This window comes from Solanum pennellii, chromosome 5, assembly GCF_001406875.1.
Source record: "Solanum pennellii chromosome 5, SPENNV200".
Taxonomy (NCBI): domain Eukaryota; kingdom Viridiplantae; phylum Streptophyta; class Magnoliopsida; order Solanales; family Solanaceae; genus Solanum; species Solanum pennellii.
This window is the reverse complement of record NC_028641.1, coordinates 68,343,110-68,367,951: the sequence shown is the minus strand read 5'-3', so window position 1 is coordinate 68,367,951 and position 24,842 is coordinate 68,343,110. Positions and strand designations below refer to the sequence as shown.

The window sequence follows — 24,842 nt, the reverse complement described above, 5'->3', positions numbered from 1 at the left end:
TATATATATATAAATGAAGGTAACAACACTTTTGTAAAAATAGAAAAAGAGAAAAATAATATCATTTAAATATTTCAACCCTTCAAAAATGTATAATATTGACTGAAAAATTGAATATGAACATTTTAATTTAATAAAAATAAACATTAAATTTAATTTCTTTTAATAGATGTTTAAACTATTTTGTTAATCTATAAAATAATCATAATATTAAAAATACATTGATACTTGTCCTTAGATGTAATTTGACTCTAAAAAACACTTTTAGAAAAAGATAAGTCAAACAAAATTTTCTTATAAAAACAGTTTTGAAATGAATTAGCAAAACATAAATTGTTTTTCTTTTTCAAAAACACTTTTCTGAATAGCTATTTTAAAAAAGTGCTTATGAAAATAATTAGTTTTTAGCATCAATGTCAGACAAGCTCTAAGATCCATAACCCTAGTTATGAGTTTTCTACTAATAACTAGTTGCATATAATAACTAAAGTAATTTAAACTATTAAAGAACATGATAAAAGAAAGTAAATAAAACATTTGATTAATATGGCTCTTGCAAGAGAATCTTGTCCATTCCACAATAGTTAGAAAACAATAATTGAACCCTTAAAAGGTAAGAATAATGAATATTCTGTATTATGAATAATCTCTAACCCTAAAAAATGATTTATAACCTTTTAAAATAATGTGTAATCCTAAAATGTCATCTTAATAACTTATTTGTAGTAGTAAGGTTGAATTCATAATCCAATTGAACTATACTTTGATTTGGTCATATCAGTCCATGAAACTAGAGGGTCGTGGCGTGGACCCGATCACATATCCCAATGGGCACAATACAAAGTTCATTTTGGACTCCTTCCTCCTTCATGCATAGTAAATTCACGCATAAATTTTTAGTTTCAAAATTTTATATCATAATAGGTGCAACATGGGCTCATAGCGAGGTGTACCTTCGCTGCGAACTCCATTCTTGCATCCACTTTGGCTATGTTTTTGTGCGTGGGACACATTTCTTTGCATTTGAATCCATCTTTTAGGTCCTTACTTGTTGTTTTGGCCTAAAATCAATTTAATCATGTCTATAAGATTATCACAACAAATATACAATACACACATTTATATTTATAAGATTATACTCAGAACTTAGCTAGATCATGGATAAAATATAGTGATTAGATGCGTATATACAACCAAGATCAGGTGTACTAATATAAGGTGATAAGTGATTAAGTGGTGATGGACTTGGTTTATTAACAATCCATAGCTTGACCTTTATTTCGATGTTTTCTTGAACCGATACAATATTATTTTGAGTTTCTAATATGGATCTATAAATAAGTGTATTAAAATACATGATTTAGTACTAAACAAGTCAGTATAAAACAAACCCGTGTCATAAACTAATGTTAGTGTTTGTCGATGACGTTTAGTACATGTATGTGTTTATGTATTATAACATTACCTTTTCTGCACCTTCATTGTGTAGATTCTGAGCTAGGAATAGGTAGTTGGTGGTCTTCGTTGCTAGCAGAGTACTCGAATTTTTGAGGTAGTTGCTTGGTTGTTACACTGCTTTCCAAAATTCTCTTATGCTTATGCTCTTTTCCTATCTTTCCTTTTCATAGACTATGTAGTACATGTTTTTATACTTCGATGTTCTAGAGGATTGTCACTAATGTCACTGGATTTTTGGAATTTTGATATTGTCCTTTCTGCTTTTCAGATGTGTTATCTGAAAGAAATCTTTTTAGACTTACATTTTGTTTATGTATTTAATCCAAAAGTTTTCTTCATACTTCATATCCGAAAAGGAAGTTCTCTTGAGCTATTTCTCTTCTCGAATGCGAAGTATGAGATAGAAACTCATTTCTTCGTATTGCATTTTCGAAAATGATGGTTTCTTATAATAATTTTTTCTAGTATAATAATTATTTATTTATTAAATTATCTTGAAATTTGGTAATACATAATAAGAGACAATATCTTATAATATTCGATGATTCATTATTAACGGTACTACAAAGTAACCTTGCCAATGACTCGACATTCTTTAACTGTTATCCTCATACTCAATAGATAATAATGATCACAACATAATTGATCCATTAACTTTAAATGTTAAAACTAAAAATATGAACAGTAAAGCTAATACTAGAGAAATAGCCATAATATATAGGGTATATTATAGACTAATGAAAACTACCTTAGCCCCTAGGGCTAAAATAGTAAGTAATAAAGGAGTTACCATGCTCATAGAAGCAAATCATAACCATAATAATACCTTTGCCCCAAAAATAATAAAATGGGATGACACATTAACAAAAGATGATTGACATTTTGACTCCATAACGGAGCCATAAATGAAAGAAGATAATCTATATATTGATCAAGTAATTCAATTTCCTGATGGATCCATAGATTTAAAATTTGTAAAATCCCATTCTTATGATCAAATCTCTTCAAGTAAAAGAATTTCATTTCTAGACCATCATCTTCATAACAAAGGAGAAGGAGGAAATATCCTTAGAAGTGATAGATGAAAAGTTAAAGGGATAGAATTCTCAGAAACTATTCCCAAAGTAGAATATGAAATTAAAAATTCTAAACCGATAAAGTCTACTAATCCCACTACTAGTAAAGAAATAAAGGATGTTTTATGCATGATTAGATTAGATGAACCTTTTGAACCAGATATAAAATATTTAGATAAACTTTGGAAAAGTCAAGGAAATTCTATTAAAAAACAATGGTATGTACAAAGATACTCTTTATCAGAAAGATTAACCTTTAGAAATAAATGACTTAGTGATATGAAAAGATTAAAATGTAACATAGAAATTTTTAAATGGTTTGAATACACATGAAAATTAGATGACCAAAAGGAGTAGTTAAACATGCTTGTTAACAAATGGTGTACTACTAAAAATAATAAAGTAGTTGAGTCTACAGTTCCCCCATTAGAATTTTTTCACATAGGAATTGTATAGTTAGCAGTCAAACCATGATATAGATTGGGTTTAGATGTGCTCATATGTCTTGGTTCCGTATATTATGACTAATTTCCCAGTAGTATCCTTACTATTTATATTTTTAATTTTAACATTTAATGTTAATGTATCAATTATGTTTGGATCATTAACATTTATTGAATAGTGCGGATAGAAATTAAAGTATACCAGGCTATTGGCAAGGTTACTTTATACTACTTCTAATAAAGAATCATCAAAATTTAATAACCTATTGTCTCTTAACAAAATACATATGGGTACATATGAATTCAATCTATATATTGATTTTACTATGATTTGGACAAATCGTATATGAAGAAATTTATAGTTTTTCTTATAACTTTTGATTTTGTTAGTTTCTAGCCAAATTGAGTTGTAGGGTGGTGAAGAAAGAGTACCAAAAAAAAATTGTTATGACCTTCATGGTCGTTTTTTTATTTGCTAGATTGTCGTTTCTATTCGACTCTTTCCATAGCTTCTATTAGTTATTTGTGACTAGCGAGGATGGGTCGTAAACATATCCACAAAGAAGAATTTTAAGAAACCAAAAAATGGAGAAAAGAGTCAATACGCTGAAAATAAAAGGAACTCCTTTTCTAACTATATTTTGTACTCCGCAGGTATAGATTTTATTGGCATAAAGATATAAAAACATTAAGCAAGAAAGTAGGAACCATAACAAATACTAATCCTAAAAAATAGTAAACAAATCCATGATAAACTGCTCTCCTAAAGACTACGACAAAGCTGTAACAAGACTTTATTTATTAAAATTCTCCCTTAGACTAAAAGCTCTAAAGGTTCTGGTTAACTTTAGCTACTTCAACTCTTCCACTGTGTTAATACCTATCAACCTCCTCAACTTTTGGAAATGTACAAATCTGAGAGGCTTTGTGAAAAATGTCCACCAATTGATCTTCACTTTGGCAGTACTACAACTCTAATGTTCCCTCATTAGTGAGATCTCTTAGGAAAATAATATTTCACTTCAATGTGTTTTCTTTTCTCATGATTCACAGATTCTTTGACAACTTCGTGGCAGAATTTTGGTCGCAAAACAGTGTAGATTCTTTTCCTGTCTTGAACTGCAACTCATAAAGGATTCTCCTAACTCATCTTGATTCCCTGCATAATTATTATAAGTGAAGTCAGATAAATCTGAAATTTCTCCTTTCCTATAGAAAATTCCAAAATCCTTTGTTGCTTGCAAGTAACAGAGAATTCTCTTCGCCGCTAAGAGGTTCATTTCTGTTGGTCACTCCATATATCGACTTAAAAGACTAATAACATACATGATGGTGGACTTGTAGCAGCTACATACATTAAACTACGAACAATGAGCATGTAAGTCATGCTGTCTACCTTCTTTCAACTACGACGTTGCTTAGTTTCAAGCCAAACTCAACTGGAATGTTGGTTGAATTGCAATATACACCTTAAACGTGTTTAAAATTTCTCTCACATACTTCTTTTGAGAAACAATATCTCAGCATTACATTGCACCACTTTAAAACCAACAAAATAGTGCATCTTACCTGTCACTCCCTTAGGCTACCCCTAGATGTAACATGGGACCTAGGATCACAAGTGACCCCAAGTTAACCATGTGTCTCACATATATCCAGCATGCTTAAAATATATATAAGTAAATCATATACTATACAAAATCTAAACATAGTGGATATGTAAAATGGGGAAAACTCCAACTACTCTGAAAGTAAATATAAATTATAAGAGTTTACTGATGACTGAAACAACACTTATAAACTTGAGTTAAATCTACAACGATGCCTGGAAATCCTCCAATTGAGTTGAGTTGCTGGTACATGCCCCCAGCTAACTCTAAAAATAGAGAAAACTCAAAGTAAAGACCAAAACAGAAAGCATGTGTATTTTCCTCAATAGGACTCACCACTAAAGTTTTTGAAGTCGAATAGAGAATCTATCTAAGCGTAATTTGGAAGATGAGTGTTTGAACCTACATCATATACTGAGCATGCAAGATATAGATATGCAAAAGTTAAACAAAGAATATAAGTTGAACAATGCATAACTGAGCAATGATATAATCTGAACTAGGATAAATTTATTTTTACTAAAGTATATCTGAAAACTAAACTAGATGCAATGACCAAATACTAATCATGAAGGTAACATGTTGAACTACATACTGAGGTAACTGTTCAAAACATGGTTAATGCAGTAAGAGTCTAATTCTTGGAGATACTTTTAACCGACATAAACCATGTGATCTAAACGTGGAGTTCGATGTATACACCCCATCGAGCAGACCCAATATACCATGTCAAGGGTATAAAGTCATGATTATGGCGTGATCACTAAAATCTAATGCCTAACAGAGGCAACTTCTAAGCATATGTTGGCACGTAGTTCTTGGATGTTGAGGGTACGCTGAACCCTAGTCCAACTTGGTGCTTAGTCTACTATCAAGTAAATATGCATGAAGCTAAAATTTACTAAATACTGAATAGCTCAAAAACTAACATGTTTATGGAGAGTGCAATATTTATAAACTGAGAATATTCCATTCGAAATATAAAGCATGAATTTTTGTCTAGTTGACCTAGAAAGTATAAATCAGGAACTAGGAGAAATTTAGACAAGCTAGGTTTCTTAGTGCATGTATATTAGATTATTAGGTTTTTAATGGGTTTATAAAAAAAGTGATTGGGTTATTGGTTCAATATCAGTTTTATTATTAGGTTATTAGGTAAACAAATAACCCAATAAGACGATAATAATTATAACTTTATCCTTCCTAAATATTAGATATTAGTTATTTAATATATAACTATACATTATAACTATATCAAATTATTAGTACTCTACCCACTTCAGACTAGGTTCGCAATTATAACTATTTGATTTGAGTTTTAGTTTTAGTCTTGTTGGAATATTTGATATTTGTTTTTTTTTATAATTGTAGGTTGTAGCTTTTGCAAGTTTGTAAAGGCCTGTAATTTGATTACCATAAGAAATTTTATTTTATATTTTGGCGTTCATGACATATAATTGTAGATTTTGAACTATGTTTTCTCTTATTGATGTAATTTCTCATTTTCTTTCTTGTTTCACTATATTAAAATATTTAGAGAAGTGAGAAGTCAAATAATATTTTACGGACATTTTCTTATTGAATTAACCGAAAACGGAATCGATAACGACTAAAAACCGATAAAAACATCTTATTGGTTTTTTATTGGTTTAGAATAGTTAAAAACCAAAAATCGATAAACGAAACCGATAATACATAAAGCCGAACAAAACCAACAGATGAACACTTATCAAGAAACAATTTATTTACATGAATGGAACCATAATTATAATAAATCTTGAAATAATAGAAATCCTAGGTCTGAACATTTTATGAGAATTTAATAAATTAACTAAATTCTTCGAACCTAATGGGAGAAAGGAACTCACTTGTTAAATTCCACATACATGGTGACCAAAATTAAGGAGAAATCCTTTGGATCTCTGAACTTGAAGAACACATCTGCTTGTTCTTGGAAGGACTGGCGCCTCTTACTCTTTTTTTGTTTTAATTTCGATTATTATTTTGAGAATGAGGGCTTTGGGTAGGTTCTGCTAGATTATTAGGCTTATATTGAGTAAAATGACATAGTTTAGGCATCAAACGATGTGGTTTAAGTACCCAAAGCATAGGGGGAAACACCAAAATGACCCTGACATAAAAGATGATGAAATCCCTTCACGAGGCCAATAGCGGATTGTGTCGTGTTTGTCTCCCTGCTCAATAGGGCTCTATTGAAATGAGCATAAACTTTTACTCTGAGCTTGGATTTTAGCAAGTGAAGTGGCGTTAGAAAGGACTCAAAATATATAATTTGATAGGTCATGAACCACCTAATTCATTTTTAGCTAAAAGATATTACTGTTTGAAGTTGACCAAATACTTAAAGTCTGAACTGCCTCATTCATGATCCACTTCAAAGATCGTATGAAGCATCATGGGTTGTGAAGGCCACCGTGGTTCTTCACAATGACTCGGGGTTTCTAGGGTTGTTTTCACGAACGTAATAATGGCCCATGTGGAGTTCCACTACCCGTGAAGAGCTCTGTGGTCATCCATGTTTGGTTGGGTGTGAACAAAAAAGAGGGGGAAGTGTCGATCGTATTCCCCTCCTTGGTGTTCCCTTTATATGTTGTTCAGTCTTAGTTAGGTTCTAAGGCTTTTCATTACAGATATCAAACATGTCGAATATTCATTTATCATACACTTCTTGAGTTCTCCAAAAATTATTGTACTATTCCTCGTGAATATAAAATTGTCAATGTATAAGCACGCAATGAGAAACTTCCCGTTCTCCTAAAATTTCACAAAAAGTGTATGCTAGTATGGACATTTTTGAGAACCCATTTTCTCAAAATAAGCCCCAATGCTATTATATCAAACTCATGGAGTTTGTTTTAGTTTATAGAAACTTTCTTCAATTGATAAGTCTTATGTTCGTTACCAATCTTAACATAACCAAGGGAATGTTTGATAAATTCCTCATCCTCCAAGTATCCATGTATTGAAGCTTATTTTACATCCAACTTGATGATAGGCCTAGAATTTCATTTTGCCAAGGCAATTAACATTGTGATAATTTCATGACTTTCAACTAAAGCAAAAACGTCAATGTAGTAAATTACATACTCCTGCTTGTATCCCTTAGCCACAAATTGCTCCTTATACTTATCGATTCCACCCTTCTCTTCCAGCTTTATCTTTTAGGCCCACTTGATACCAGTGATTCTCTACTTTTCAAGAAAATAAACAAGCTCCTAAGTATCATTCCTTTCAATAGCTTCAATTTTAGCATCCATTGCCTTCATTTTTGTTCTCTAATTACACTCTCAAATATTTTCTAGTCACTTTAATATCTCATACACCTAAATAGCTAGGATTAATCAAAGTTACAAAGAATATATATTTTGGAAAGAATAGGAGAAATCTAGATAATTACACGTGTAAAATTAGGTTTTTGGTCATTTTCAAATGGTCATAACTTCTAGCCAGGATAAGTTAGGGCTTGTTCTACATATGGTTGGAAATCCCTTGATGATATCTTTCCATCTCCGCTGAGTTCGTGAAATTCCGATATCTTATGAGGCAGATATGCCTATCGGAAGTTGGGTTGTTTGATTGAGGACAATCCAATCCGTATTTTAGTAAGGGTAAACAAGTCTTTTCACCCTACTATTTCCTAATTTATTTTGAGGGTTTATAAGGGAAACTGTTATGACTTAATCCAGTTTTTAGACAATCGAATATGCTTAGGTCTTGGGATAAAACAGAAGAGAAGAAGAGAAAGGGGAAAAACCAAGAATTCTTCAAGAACGCCAAATTGTTGAGTGAAATTCGTCGGGGGTGATCCCTATAATGTATGTTAGATCTTTCTGTGTTAGGTTCATCTAACCACACAACAATATGCTTAACTTAGTGCAACTAGAATTGATTGAATGATGAATATTGAAGTTCTTGATGAAAAACTATTGAATTCTGGTTGGTTGAGTTGTGGTATACCTATGGTTGTTTAATTCGTCTTTCCAGGCTGTTTTATGAGTCTAAACTATTGGGTATTGAGAATTTTAGTGATCCTAAGTGTTTGGGATTACATCCATCAGAGATTAGAAGGTTTTGAATTGAAAATTAGAGAAGAAAAGTCAAAAATTGCGTCTGACAAGCCCTTGGGCACTGCGCCTGCCAGAGCCCCTCAGGGCAGCCTCTGTCTGACAAGTCCTGGTGCACCTCGGCCGAAAGATCCCCTGAGGATAGTCTCTATCTGTTACGATCGGGCACCCCGCGACTCTCAGAGCACCAGAGTCACCTGGAGATCCCATTTCCCCATCTTTTCGTACGAGTTCCTAAGTAATGTACCTATAATTCCTAGTTGATTCCAACCCTCTATAGTACATCAAAAAATCATCAAGTTCTCCATGAAAAAGAGATCATGATCCTTGAATCCATAATCCAATTCAAGGAAAGTTAAGATCAAAGTAAAAGGAGTAAAGAGTCAGGTGTAAAAGTTGAGAAGCAAGTCAAAATAAGTTCTTAAAGTTTTCAAGAGTCTTAAACAAATATTTTTACTTTGTTTTAAGGCTCAAGATACAAATTGAGCAAAGAGTAGAGAGTTGAGTCCAATTCTCAAAAGTTATAATGGAACAAAGTATTCCATAGAGTTCAATTTGAGGTAAAGCAAAGAGCAAAGAGTGAGATCATTTCTCAAAAGGTATAAGGAAACTAAATAGACCAAGAGAGATTTTAAAGCTATGTTTCAGCAATTACCTCAAACCAGAGAAGAAGTTGTTTTATAAATATATGATCTAAGCATTTTGGGATTAGTATTGAGCACCTATATGGGGACGTGAGTTCATATCAACTCAAGTCTCCATAAACCATGTAGCCAGCATGGACAGATAAAGGGTCATACCTTTTAGATGATTCCTTGGTGCTTTTTAGCATAGACCACTGGATCCACTTAGTAGTTCAGGTTCTATACCGATGACAAGGTATAGAGAGGTCCTCTTGCAACGTGAGCTAAGAAGTTATACCATCGCTTAGGCTCATAATGATGGTTTTCGGTTAGAGAATCTCCCACGGAAACTATATTACTTTCATATATAAGTAAAGTTGAGTTAATTGTTGCAAATTTTTAATGAACTAAGTGTTTACACTATTTTACAAGCTTTATATACATTACATGTGTCTTTCCTGCAATATATTGGGTTGTGACTTCTTGAGTTGAGTAGAGCCAAGGTAAAATCATTCTTGATCTTACAAGCTTAGTACTGTTGTTTAGCGTTCCAACTTGCATACTCTTACATTTAATGTACTGATGCTAGTTATCCTGCATCATTTTATGATGCAGACACAGGTAACCAGGATCAGCACGCGATGCTTCGTTGATCCATTTTAATCATCCAGAGTCAATGGTAACTCTTCTTGCATTCAAAGGATTCCTTTAATTGATATCCATATTTCTTTTATAGAATGTTGTGGGGTTTGTCCCGACATTCATCTTAGTGGTAGTAGAGGTTTCATAGACAAATAGATAGTTAGACAATCAGTTTTTGGTCTCTTGAAGACCTACATATATTGTTTTGAGACTTAGGTTCCATTTTGGACAATTCTATTATTTAAAGAATTTTTCATGAGAATGTTTCCAGTTTTATAATTGAGTTAAGTTAATTCTTCTGCTGAGTTAAGTAAGCCAAGCCATGAGTTTTCTCAAGGCTAGCAATGGTCATTGGGTGCCGACCACATCAGGGTGTAGGCTCTGGACGTGAAAAACTTGGTATTATACCACAAGGTTTAAGAGTCCTAGGGAATCTATGAAGGTGTGTTTGTAGAGTCTTAGTCATTCGTGTGAAGCGCACCACATCTATGATTAGGAGGCTACAAGATTTAGAAATTTCTCACTTTTTTCATATTCATTTTTGTGTGTTAGAGTTTATCTCTAAAATTCTCTATATAAATTGTCCGTGTACATATCTCAAATAACTATGCCTCCACGAAGAGCCCTCAAAGTTCAAACAGCCAGGGGAATGTCGAAGAGCCAGAGGTACCTAATGCACCGAATGTCCAACCTCAAGGATAGGCTACTAATTTTGAATTTCACGAGGCTATTCGGATGTTGAGTCAAGATGTGACAAACTAAGTTGGGAAACAAAGATGATGTAACACCCCGTAGCCAAAACAGACCAAAAATTAGTTTTTCAGAAAAATCTGCTGGTGCTACTTACGGTGGCATCGACGGGCCGTATCCTGAACCACGGTCCGTCCTGCATAACCGTCGATGGGATCAGAAACTCCCAAAAGTTTCAGCCTAGAAAAATTGGTTAAGTCTTGGACGACGAACGGACTTACGGTCCGTAGGTCAAACGACGGTCCATAGTCCGTGACCGTCGATCAAGACTCCATTCAAACACTCTCTTACGAGAGCTATGGATGACCAGCATGGTTCGTAGGTGGACCTACGGTCTGATCGTAGGTGGAAAATTTGCAGCCAGTTAAGGGGAAATGTAGTTGGGTCAACTTAAAATGATCATAAATCTTAGCACAAAATGAATTAGGTCTCCCATGACCTACCCACATATATATAATTGAATTATATTTCCATAGCCACCGACCTTGCTAAAATCAGACCTCCGAGTAAAAAGTTATGCCCATTTTAGAAAAGGCCTGTAGAACAGGCCCTCACGACGGACCCAACGATGTGGCGTCGGGCGCATGACGGACCGTCAGTCCTGGCCGTCTTGAGGCCCAATAGCAACCTTCCCAGGAGTCTTTTAGACCTTTCCCACTCCGTTTAAACCCTAAGTTACGTTGTTTTGACCCTAAATCATCAGATTTTAGTCAGTTTAAGCCTAGAAACATAATTAAAACATATCCAAGTCAAATAATTAAATCAAAACTTAGAAAATTAGAAGCAAGAGAGGAGAAAAAAGCTCAAGAACCCTAGTTCAAGAACGCCACAAGTTCCAGCAGTTCCAGCTCCGAAACTTAAGTATTTTTCCATGGATTTCATCACCTGGTATGCGGGATTTCACTAGTGGGTTCCTTTCACCCATTGAGTCCTTAGTTTCAGTCAGTTCTTGATTCTCTTATCATGATTAAACCTAGGGTTTCTAGAACTTTGCTATCACTTCATGAATTTATTTAATATATGTTCTAAATCAGATTATCATGTTATTACTCAGATTATCGGATGAATTTCAGAATCCTAGCTTTGTATTTCTTTAGTTCTTGAATTACACATGCTAGGTCATATATTTCAGACACTTTAGATATACATGCCTCAGTTATAAATGCATAATTACCAGATTAATTATTGTATTCTCAGTTTGCATGTTTAGTTTTGAGCTATCCAGTATTTACAGAAATTCAAATATAAGCAGTTAATTTACAAAATTCATTGGGAGAAGCATAATACCGAGTTGGACTAGGGTTTAGCGTACCCAATAGTCCTAGAACTACTAGCCGAGTAGGTTGTAAGTCCCCTCTGTGGGCAATCAGTTTAGTGATCACGCCAGTATGCCTTTATACCTTTGGCAAGGTATATTGGGTCCTCTCGATGGGGCGTATACATCGGACTCCACATTTAGCTCATGTGGTTTTATTATCGGTTATTAGTAGCTCGCACAGTTCAATCAGACTCTCTGCATTGACCATTTATAAGTATATTCACTATTCAGCTTCAGTATGTTATAAATTTGTCATTGCATCCAGTTAGCTCAGAAATCAGTACATCACGTTCAGATTATTATACTTGTTTTTGTGCTTGTTCAGTTATATTTTGTTTCAGCTTTACTCTATCCTTCATGCTCAGTACCTTTCAAGTACTGACGCATACGTGCGCTACATCTTCTCATGATGTATGTTTAGGTTCTCAGCATCCAAATCACGCATAGATCGATTTCCCGATCTCCAGTTCAATAGATTCAGTGGTGAGTCCTTATTCTCCGATGACAACAATCATGAGTTTCATTTCTGTCTTTAGTCATTTAGTTTCAGTTTTTGCTAGATTTAGTTGGGGCTTGTCCCAATATTTCTAGTCTAGTTTAGAGGCTATTTTCAGACATAGTTAGATTCAGCTTAGTATTGAGTTAATATTTCTTTTGTATTAACCTTATTGTTTTCAAATATCTCAGTTATAGAATATGGGTATTCCCCATCTTTTTGTTTTACGTATGATTTAGCTTCCACAACAGTTTATTATCTTTAGTATGCTCATGATCATGCCAGCAGGGTTAGCTTGGGATCACTTGTGGTCCTAGGTCCTTTGTCCGCGTCTCGGGGGTAGCTAGGGGCGTGACAGAGGAGAGTGACAAGAAAGGGCTGACACTTCGAGGATTTGGGAATTTTTAGGATGAATCCCCTAAGCTTCACCTGTTTGAAAACTACTGAGGATCCGGAAAAACTTTGTGTAAGAGTTGAAGAAGGTAAAGGTGTTTGAGGTGATGCATCTGGTTGACACTAAAGGGCTGAGTTAGTTGCATACAAACTCAAGAATGTGTCTAGGACTTGGTTTGATTAGTGGAAGGAGAGAAGAGATGAGGATATACCACCTCTGAGTTGGGCTTTCTTTGAAGAAGCTTTCTTGGGGCGTTTCTTTTCCCGGGAAACGAAGGAAGCAAAGGTACGGGAGTTCCTTACTCTGAAACAGGACTCCTTGATTGTGCATGATTATGGGTTGAAGTTCACTCAACTGTCTCTCTGTGCTCTGCTCCTGAGATGGTTCAGGATATGAGGAGAAGGATGAGCTTGTTTGTTGTTGGCTTTAGTCGTGCTTAAAGCTAAGAAGGTAGGGATGAATGTTGATTGGGCACATGGACATTTCAAGTTTAATGTTCTATATGTAACAAGTTGAACAAGAGAATCCGAGGTACAAAGAGGAGTACACGAACAAGAAAGCTAAGACTGGGAATGAGTCGGGTCAACATAAGTGTAACACTTCGAAAATCCAAGACGTGTTCTAGAGACTAATGTAAGGGTCATAAGTTTTAGATATTATTTTAAGGTCCATTTTAATAAATATAAGTCATTTTTGAAGTCTAGAAACCAAAATTTCCATGACATCCGGAAACTAGTTCAATGAGGTACTAGCGTGCCTTAGCCTATATGACTAGCTTTTAGAAGTCGAAAAATGATGAAAATTGGTGTGAGGGTGTATAACATGCATTAGAGTTAGTTCATAGTCGAAACGTCTGGGCACGACACCCCAAGGAAAAACCAAAGTCCCTTGAAGAGGACCCTTGCATTTTGGGGCCAAAGACTGCCTGGGCATTGATGCCATTAGTCGATCAACACTTAGCTGAATTTTTGAAGGGACTCTTTTTCACAGTCTCTGAACTTACCTACGGATGTGCATCATGAAACAAGGTACTGGCCATCTATTGACCGACGATCCGTCGATCGTGGTGTCGTCTTTGAGGACCTGTTTTCTCTGCACACTTTTACTTAATTTAAATAATTAATTGGATTGGTTAGGAATATAATTAGGGGTTAGGGGAGGTTTAATTAAGTGATTTGAACCCCTATATAAAGTCCTAACCACATTAAGACTAACTAAAACTCTCGTAACTCTTAAATCCAAAACTCTCTTTCTTCTCTCTTCTTTCTCTCTCCAGTGAAGATCTCCATTGAAGACCAAACTAAGGTAGGGTTTAAGGGATTCAAAGAGCCAAGTTTCACAATCAATCTTCATTAATTATTAATTTATGAGATCTCTTTCGCCTCTGAGACCTCTTTCCTCATAGGGTTTCCATCAAATTGATTTCAAAAGTTGGGTTTTCAAGTGGGTCTTTTCGAATCTCGAAATTTAGATTATGAATTGATTTATTTATGATTTCTTTTGTATTTTATGAATATATTAACATATATTTTGACCTAATTATGTTATAGCTTGATGAATTGGTCTAATTTGTAGATGATGACCTTTAACCCTTAACCCTAGGTTGTGATCTTGATATGAATTTTATTGTATTGGTTCAATTTAATTGGTTATTGGTTAAATTACTATTAGATGATGTTCTTATATCAATTATGACTAAACTAGTATGAATTAATACTCATATCATGCTTGATCTTGAGAAGTTGATCTAGGTTATGAAGCATGTTGTGAATTGACCTAATTATCTTATCTTAAGCTATGAAATAGTGATGAATTGTTATATAGTGATTCAATTGACTTGGTTATCATGTTTGTTATTTATGGGTGATGATATTATAACCTAATTGGGTTGAGTAAGGGTTTATAGTAAGACCTTGTTGATGAATTATGAATGAGACTTGGTAAGTCTTATGATCCCTATTCTTTACTTCAATTATGGTTAAGCTGTGATTAAGTCATGATGTTTTGTTGGAGTGCCTTGTATTAGGATTGATAGTTTTGGTATGATGTTGAATTGAAATGTCTTAATTATGGTTTGTAAAGTGTTGGGTAAGATGTAAATGTTATAACGATGGTGAATGATTCACCAATGGGCCTTATTATAAAGTGATATGTAAATGTGCTAACCTCACTTTTATGAATTGTAAGAAAAGGTTTATATTCATGCAATTTTTATTGAGCTATGAAGATGATGATTATTATTATACAAGGGTTAGACCCTATCACATACATTAAGTTATGATAATTAATAAAGACATTTCAGAAAGGGACCTAGCTTAGGACTGAGTGAAATTGACAATGGGAGGTGTTGACATCTCATAGAGGGAGATTCACCCTATAGTTCCACATGAGGTGTTGACTCCCTTATGAGGGATACTCATCCATTGGATTCCCGTGAGAGGAGGTCCTAATTGCCAAGTTGTATGTAGAGGAATTATACCTATCTCTTTGTTCTTGAACTATGTTGCCCCCATAGAAAGACTATCTAGTGGATCCACCTAGAAAGCTACGTCTATGTTTAGTTTTACTTTGGCCGATTGACCACCTTCCTTCGGTGTAACATTTTACAACACCGGATACCACACTTAGATGTTGGGGTCTATGTCGGTTAAGGCAAGTGTTCCCTAAACTAAAATGAAGTAATGAAGTACAAACCAACTAGGGTGACTTGAGAGGTTGACTTAGCTTAGGTGAGGGTATGGGACTCTATCTATGCCTTGCAATAGTTTGCCTTGACGGAAACCTTAGGAGGACTTTCTTATGTATGAACATTCATATAATGGTACATGATATGTATATGATGAACTTGCACACTGTTGATACTATATGTTGATTGGTGTCAGTTATGAATATGTTTTGTTCTACATTGTTAAAGTATGATGATATTTACTCCTAAATGCTATGCTATGTGAAGTAGCAGGTTGGTGATCATTTTTGTTGGGTTACTTGATAAAGTAAGGTAATGGGGCTTTGCTTGGTCATTGCACTTGTTGACTTGATAAGGGTTCATGGGTAATTGTATTACTTTGATTATGATGAAATGTACTCTTATTCATGTTTGTGGTTATTTATGACTTGATGATAGAGTTACTTGAATATGTATTCATTTAAATGATATGCATGTATAGTTGACTAGTTTTGATACTGTTGGTCTTGTGATGTACATGCTTTTAAATTAATGATAATGCCTTATTGATTGGGTATAGTCTTGTTGAATGTGCATAAAGGTTTTCAAAGTAAATTGCATACTTAATGAAATGTCCTCCTTTAGCATGTTTTCATGATATGTGTTCATATGGTCTCATACTTAGTACAAGTGGTATACTAACCCATTCTTCCTTTTCCCCAATATTTTAGGTCCAGTCGTTGAAGGGATTTTAGAGAAGACTTGAAGAAGACTTGGATCACTTAATCATCCAAGTAAGGTAGGTCCTCACTTTTCGAGGGCGATGCCACTATCAAGCCTATGATATTGCTTTAGTGTTCAAGACTCTTATGTTTCTTTCCTTTTCATTTGGATATTAAATGTTGTATGAACTATATGTGGTGTATGGGCTAGTCCTAATTTGATATACTCGTATTAGATGGATATGAGACAGGACGACTATTTTGAGACTATGTTATATTCTATATATCTATGTGCAATAAAAGTAGAAGACTAAGTAATCTTCATATACGAAGGGTCTATGTATACTCGATATATATGTATATAGATCTATATTATGTGTATGTAGAGGTCTATGTAAACCTTCATATAGAAGTAGTAAAAAGTTAAATTTTCGTGAAATTTGACCTATGAATGTAATGATGTAAGCTAAGAGGCTAGTTTTAGTCCTCAAAGAGGACGACGATGCCAGATATGTCTTAGGGGTATTCCTGGATGTGAAAAACTTTGTATCACACCATCAGGTTGAATATCTTTGAGTCGATGTGTCTCTCAACCACGTATATGTAGGTTCATATTCATAATTGTGAAGTGCACCACACTTATGAATAGGAATCTATGTGATGCTTAGGGAACTCTCACTTTCTTGGAAGTTCAATATCGTGCCTCTAGAGTTTAGCTCTATGTGTTTTTGCATCTAATACTTTTATTATGATTATAGGAAATGAATACTCGAAGTAATGCGGCACGAAGACTAGAGGAAGATATTTCCAATGCGGGAGATCCTCCCTGTGGTGATCAAGTCCCTCCTCTTGATGAAGATATGAATGATGACCAAGCTCCGATAGATCGTCCTTTGACGGATGGTTCCATCCAGGCTAATCTTTTCCAAATGGACCAAGCCATTACTACCCAATCATAAGCCGCCACTACTAAATCTAAAGATGATGGCCCAATCTAATCGGGAGGTAGTACCCTGAGCAAACCAACAAGTTGCTTCCATAGCCTCCCATCTAAGGGACTTCAATAGGATGAATTCCCCTACTTTCTATTGGTTCAAGGTTGAAGAATAACCCCAAGAGTTCATTGACGAAATCTATAAGATCCTCATTCTATGGGGCTGGTTACTAGTGAGAAGGCTGAGTTAGCCACTTCTAACTCAAAGATGTGACCCAAACTTGGTATGTCCAATGGAGGGACAATAGGTTGTTAAGGGGTGGATCGGTGACTTGGGAAGTGTTCAAGAAGGCTTTTCTTGATAATTCTTTCCCATGGAGAAGCGGGAAGCTAATGTGGTGGAGTTTATCAACCTTCATCAAGGAGGTATGAATGAGATTGAATACTCCTTGAAATTCACTAAATTGTGAAAATATGCTCCTTATTTGGTTTCCGACCCTAGAAATGAAATGAACCACTTTTTGACGGGAGTGTCAGATGACTTGCAAGATGATTGTCATTCGGCTATGTTACATGACACTATGAAGATTTATTGTCTCATGGTTCATTTTCAACAAGTGGAGGAGGAAAGGGCTAAGAGGAAGAGTAGGGATGCAAAGAGGGCGAGATCTTTTAATGGTGATTCTTCAAAGGGAAGGCTTGAGATTCAATACAATCCTAGGTTTAAGAAGAGGGTTTCAAATCAAGTTCCCTAAGGTTAGGGATGATAAGGTATCAAACCCTTAGACTAAAAATGGAAGAGATAATAGTTCACTGAACAAGAAGCCTACTTGTGCAAAGTGTGGAAAGGGTCATCTTCGTAAATGTGTATTTCGAATGGGAATTTGCTTTGGTTGTGGCAAGAGCGTTCACATGGTTAGGGTTTCCCTAATGTGAAGGGTTAAGACAAGGGTAGTGGTCAAGCTCAACCAAGTGGTTCGAATGAGGCTCCAAAGAAAAATTATTTTTATGCTCTATGCTCTAGGGGTCAGCAAGAGACTTCTCCCAACGTGGTGACATGAAAGTCTTCTCTATTGATGTCTATGCCCTACTTTATCCCGGTGCTACCTTATCATTTGTTACTCCTTTAGTATCTAAAAAGTTTGACATTTTGCCCGATATATTGCATGAACATTTTATAGTGTCTACCCCGGTGGGTGAGTCAGTTGTTGCAAAAAGGGTGTATAGAAATTGTCCTATAATGTTTCCTAATAAAGTTTCTTATATTAATCTAGTGAACTTTATATGCTTGATTTTGATGTCATTTTGGGTATGGATTGGTAGCATTCTTGCTTTGCCCTCTATAGATTGTGGAACGAGGGTGGTGAAGTTTAATTTTCCAAATGAGCCCATTTTAGAGTGGAAGGAGGAAAATTCTAATCCTAAAGGTCGTATCATCTCTTGTTTGAAAGCTTGTAAAATGATCTCTAAAGGGTGTTTAGCCCATATAATAAGAGTCTAAGATTTAGACTCCGAAATTCCTCCCATTAAGCCGGTCCACGTAGTGAGGGAATTTTCGGAGGTCTTTCCTAATGATTTCCCCGGTATTCCTCCATAACGAAAAATTAATTTTGGTATCGACTTTTTACCGGATGCAAATCTCATTTCAATTCCTCCTTAGGAGTTTCTTGGGTCTAGTGGGTTATTATTGGATATTTTTGGATGGTTTTGCATCCATTGCATCCCCCTTGAATACTTTGACCCAAAAGAGTAAGAAACTTGAGTGGTCGAAGGCATGTGAGAGAATCTTCCAAATCTTGAAAGATAGGCTTACTTCCGCTGCGTTGTTGACTTCAACGGAGGGTACAAAGGGTTTCGTTGTGTATTGTGATGCATCCTATGTGGGCTTAGGGTGTGTGCTTATGCAACATGGCAAGATGGTAGTTTACGCTTCTAGACAACTTAAGGTGCATGAGAGAGAATATCCAACTCATGGTCTTGAATTAGCGGCCGCAGTATTTGCCTTGAAAATACAGAGGCATTACTTATATGGTGTTCATGTTGATGTGTATACCGACCATAAGAGTCTCCAATATGTATTTACTCAAAAGGAGTTAATCTTCGACAAATAAGGTGGTTGGAATTGTTGAAGGATTACGACATGAGTGTTCTCTATCACTCCGACAAGACAAATATGGTTGCGGATGCTCTAAGTCGTTTATCCATGTGTAGTGTGCCTCATGTATAGCAAGACAAGAAAAACCTAGTGAAAAGTATTAATAAATTTCCTAGATTGGGTGTGAGGTCAATAGATTCTCCGAATGGTGGTTTCATGGTCCATCATAACTCCGAGTCATCTTTGGTAGTTGAGGTGAAGCCCAAAAAACACCTAGATCAATCATTGATGGAGTTGAAGGAATCGGTTCTTAGCAATCTTAATGAGTCATTATCCTTAGAGGGATGGTGTCTTGAGGTATCAAGGAAGGTTCTCTGTTCCTAATGTATATGGTTTGAGGAACCGGATTCTTGAGGAAGCTCATGGGTCCCGTTATTCTATTCACTCGGGTTTGACAAAGCTATACCATGATTTAGGGAAGTGTGTTGGTGGGAAGGTTTGAAAAAGGACACAACGGAATTTTTCGCTAAGTGTCCATATTGCCAACAAGTGAAAGCCGAACACCTATAGCTGGGTGGTTTACTTCAAGAAATCCAAGTTCCTACTTGGAAGTGGGAGGACATCAATATGGATTTGATGGTAGTTTGCCTCGGACAAAAAAGTAATATGACTCTATATGGGTGATTCTGGATTGGTTGAAAAAATCCTCTCAATTCATTCCCGTGAAGTCTACTTATTCGGCGGAAGATTATGCAAGGATCTTCATAGATGAGATTGTGTGTCTCCATTGTATTCTGTTTTCCATCATATCGGATTGGGGTCCACAATTCACATCTATGTTTTGGAGGTCATTTCAAGAAGGGTTGGGTACTAAGGTGAAGCTAAGCACTGCTTTTCATCCCCAAACGGATGGTCAAATGGAACGTACTATTCAAACCCATTAGATATGCTTAGAGCTTGTATTATTGATTTCAAGGGAAATTGGGATAAGCATTTGCCTTTGGTGGAATTTGCTTACAATAATAGTTTCCATTCATCCATATTCATGGCTCCTTATGAAGCTTGTATGGTAGGAGGTGTAGGTCTCCTATTTGATGGTTTGAAGTGGATGATCCTTCACTTCTTGGTCCCAATTTGATTTATATGACTTTGGAGAAACTTTATATTATAAGGAACCGGTTGCAAACGGCCTATAGTCATCAAAAGTCTTATGCCGATCATAGGAGAAGGGACTTAGAGTTTAAGGAAGGTGATAAAGAGTAATTGAAAATTTTGCGTATGATAGGGGTGGTTAGATTTGGCATGAAAGGGAAGTGAGTCCTTGTTATGTGGGTCCCTATGAAATCTTGCAAATGGTTGGTAAGGCTGATGTATCGTGTTTTCACGGTACTTTCAATGTTTTTTCCGTAAGATTGGTGTGTGTCTAGAGTCTTTTTGTAGTAGTTTTAACATGTTTTTAACTTTGTTTTGAAAAAAGGTGTCCAAACCCAAAATGCAGAAGGCAACTGAGATTTAGTGCACAGGTAACCCACGAAGGCCATCTGGATAAACTCAGGTAACCCAAACTGTGATCATCGACAGATAATTCATGCATCTAGAGAAACTCAGGGAATTTGACCAAGTGTAAGGCTACGGAAAGATCGAACTATTGAATCGGCGTTAAGTTCAGAGATAGACCCTGTACCCGAAGTTGATGAAAATCTAACTATGAAACGACGGAAGGCATCGAAAAACCGTAGACGCATCAACGCTCCGTGCTATTGGTCCGTCGATTGATTCATAGAAGATGTCAACCGAAGGATGAAAAAAAGATGCTAAGACCGTCTGTGAGGGTTGTCGATTACAACCCCATTTTTTTGACAACTTTCCTTATTTTAATTCCTTTAGTTTAGGACTATTTTTTATAAATAGGATGTAAGAACCTCATATTTGGGGTTGGATTCTATTACTTTTGTTCTTAGTTTGTGTTTGGAGATAGGGTTTTGCAATTTTAGCATTAATTCAATTTCTGTATTTGGTTTTCAAGTGATTTGTTGTTATTTCAAGTTGAATTTCTAGATATTTTTCAAATTGTTAAAGTAAGTTCATGTCTTATTGTTTAACAACGATGAATTGAGTTCCTATATGTATGGGTAACTAAATCCACAACTAGGGTTGTGGGAACCATAAGTGATTAACATAGTAAACCTAGCTTAATAACAATTCTCAAATAGGTTATTGCATGCATTGATAATTATTTCGCTTAGAAGTCTTTTTAACGAGTTCGCGCATTAGAATTCGCCTTATTGCTACTTACCGGACCAAGAAGATAGTTAACAGGAAAAGAATTATCAACAGAGATTTAGTGGGATGCTATCTAATAGGCTAGTCTCGATTGGTTCGAAGTAATAACTAAGTCATACATCGAATATGATACTTAATAAAGGTAAGGGTTAGTAGCTTAGACACACGTAGCCAGACCAAGGTACGTGGTGAAATTCTCTAAATGCTGAACCAAGGATTTATAGATACATAACTTATCACTTTTGCATGCAAAACACTAGGGAAGAATTGTTATTGCTATGAATACGACATTATGAACCTATGGGAAACAGTTACACCCTAATTTCTCTCACAATTTGATGAAAATCAAAGCTTTACTCCTGTTGCTTGCTTTACTTAGAGATAGTAAAAGACTTTTTCTTCACAACCCCCCCTTTAATTATCTGTTTTCAAAAAGAACTTGACTAAATCAAAGTAATCGTACATTGAAGTTAAGTCTAAACCATTTTCCTCGTGCGATCGACCCCAACCTAATAGTTGGGTTCTTTACTTGATACGACTACTTATACTTCTTTAGGGAGGTCTAATTTGAGCATAATAAAAGATTCCTATGAATTGAAACTCCCTAATGAATTGACTTCGGTTCATCCGATTTTCCAAGTTTCTATGCTTAAGAAATGTATCGGTGATCCCGAGTCTATTCTTCCTATTGAGGGTCTTGGTGTGAAGGATAACCTCTCTTATGAGGAAGTTCCGGTACAAATCCTTGATAGTCCAGTAAAGATGTTAAGGAACAAAGAGGTAGCTTCCGTAAAGGTGTTATGGAAGAATCACCTAGTTGAGGATGCAACATGGGAGGCCGAGGCCGACATGAAGTCCTGTTACCCTCATCTATATGATAATTAAGGTTAGTTGTTCTTACTAATGATAAAGCTAATGACTGAAAATTGAAGTTTCTTGATTTTTGGGAAGTTTTGCAAAAATGTGAATTTTGATAATGTTACAGTGACTTACAATGAAGTATGCTAATAATTTGCAATTTTGCTTGTTTGAGTTATGTTGTGCATTTTGATATGGTGAGTCTTCATGAATATGTATCATGTTGGTAAGTTGAAATTTGACATAATTGACTCATAAATGCTATGTTGATCTCTAGTTGTTGTGGGAAGGATATTCCTCATAATGGAATGTTGAGCCTTATGTGTGGTAATTGAAGTTTTGAATTGCCTTGTGTAAATGATATGATTGATGTTGTTATGCATTTTTGTTGCTTGGGCTGCTTGAGTCTATTTCTTCCTTTAAAAGATTTTAAGTGTCATTCAGGGATGAATATTCCTAAGGGAGGGGGGGGGGGATAATGTAACACTCCAAAAATCCAAGACGTGTTCTAGAGCCTAACGTAAGGGTCATAAGGTTTAGACATTGTTTCAAGGTCCATTTTAATTAATATAAGTCATTTAGGAAGTCCAGAAACCAAAACGTCCAAGGCTTCCATGATGTCCGGATGCTAGTTCAATGAGGTACTAGCGGCCTTAGCCTAATTGACTAGCTTTTAGAAGTCGAAAAATGGTGAAAATTAGTGGAATGTGTTTCACTTGGAAAGAAATATTTTGTAAAATTTTTGGACTTTTTTTGTTTTGAGAGTCGCCACTTAATTTTGAAGATAAATCAAGAAAACTTAGCTTTCAATAAAGATTAAACAGAAAATCAATTTGAAAACTTTAAAGGGGGGTTCAGAGATTCATATTTATATTTTAGGAAGGTTTAACGATACCTAAAATATTCACTAAATATTATTTAGAATTGTTTGAAAATGAAGTACTAATTTTACTATATAAGTGAATTTTAATTTGTAAAATTTATTTTAAGTTATTTACTTGATTTGATTAGGTCGTTAAAACAAAGTGACATCGTGAAGGTATTTGGATTCTTTAACCCTAAGAATAAACTACAATTCACAACAAATAAATAAGCGATAAAGTAAAAGGGAGAGAGAGAGTCGGGTCCAAATCCGATTTCTATCTTAGGCCCAAAGTTATCAAAATACAACACTCCAAAATAACTTTGGACTCTTTGGTCCAATTTCTTCAACTCTTTGACTTTCCGCCTTCATTTCCGAACCTGTTCACCGATTTTGTTGCTGGTTGACACGGAGAAAAAGGTTTTTGAGCCTTTATGTCTCTCCCAAAATGCAAGAGAAAGATGGGAGTCCATGAAAAGCTCGGGCATATTCACATGCATCCAAACAAAGGCAAAAATTAGAAGATGATATGATTCACCATCTTAGTATGATACCCAAATTACCGAAGAACAGTAAGTTATTAACTCTCAAAGCAAATGCTAAGTTTGTCAACTTTGCTATCAAAGTGCTAAAATAAATTTTTTAAAAAAACTTACATGAAAATTACAACATTAAAACAATCTGGTAAGCTAAAAAGAATTATTGATGCTCACGTATAACCATGCACTTAAACATCAACCAAACAAAGCGGGATCCACATCAAATTTAATAACAACACTATTTAATACAAGTTCTATGAGATTTTCTATTGTCCATTATGAGAAAATAACTAATCAATGAATTACTGTATGTACCCTGAAATAAAAGATGTAAATGGCAACTCTAAGTCACTGTAAATTTGACAGATCAGCCCATCTTACCTAGAAAGGATTAACGACAAAGTTGTCCTACTTTGGGTGCTATCAAAGACATATTTCAACAAAAAAAATCTCAAACTTCGCAGATAGAACAAACAACCCAAATGTACCGACACAATTTGCAAATATGAGCATATTTTACATGACTTAGACAAACAGGGAGACGTAATTTAATTAAAATATGGCCTATCGAGCAGTAATGTAAATATATAGTTGCAAAGAAAGTAGATAAGACGAGTTGATACACAACATCAAAGACGACCTCACAACATAAAATACTTATTCGTGAGCACACCAGCAGAATAACATTATTAAAATTTAAAAGGGTACTCACGTGATTTCCAGGCGTGAATAGAAAGGGATTGTATGTACTGTGATTAACATAAACTCCTTCAGTGAACAAGATGGAACTAAACACAAACGCCAGCCATGTATTCTAGAGGAAAAAAAAACCTTAGAACCAAGCCTAAACCACATCTAAACCACAGGAAACATGATAGAAAAAGTCAGAGAGGGAAAAATCAATCACAACAAAGTAGACTCTGCCGATCTGAGCAAGATTGTTGATCTAGACTCGAAAATAAAAAAAAAGAATTTTATATATATATATA

At 35.1% G+C, this 24,842-nt stretch overlaps 1 long non-coding RNA gene across 2 annotated transcripts in view; it reads left to right on the top strand.

Moving 5' to 3' along the window:
• The window catches only part of LOC114077246, a 23,764-nt gene extending 7,196 nt beyond the window's left edge, over positions 1 to 16,568 (top strand). The window contains exons 3-5 of one of the 2 annotated variants that reach the window (XR_003578298.1): positions 1,490 to 1,552; positions 9,911 to 9,974; positions 16,292 to 16,568. This is a non-coding gene — a long non-coding RNA (uncharacterized LOC114077246). The remainder of the gene's footprint in view (positions 1 to 1,489; positions 1,553 to 9,910; positions 9,975 to 16,291) is intronic. The other variant, XR_003578299.1, reaches the window with a different exon arrangement.
• The last annotated feature ends 8,274 nt before the right edge of the window (positions 16,569 to 24,842 follow it).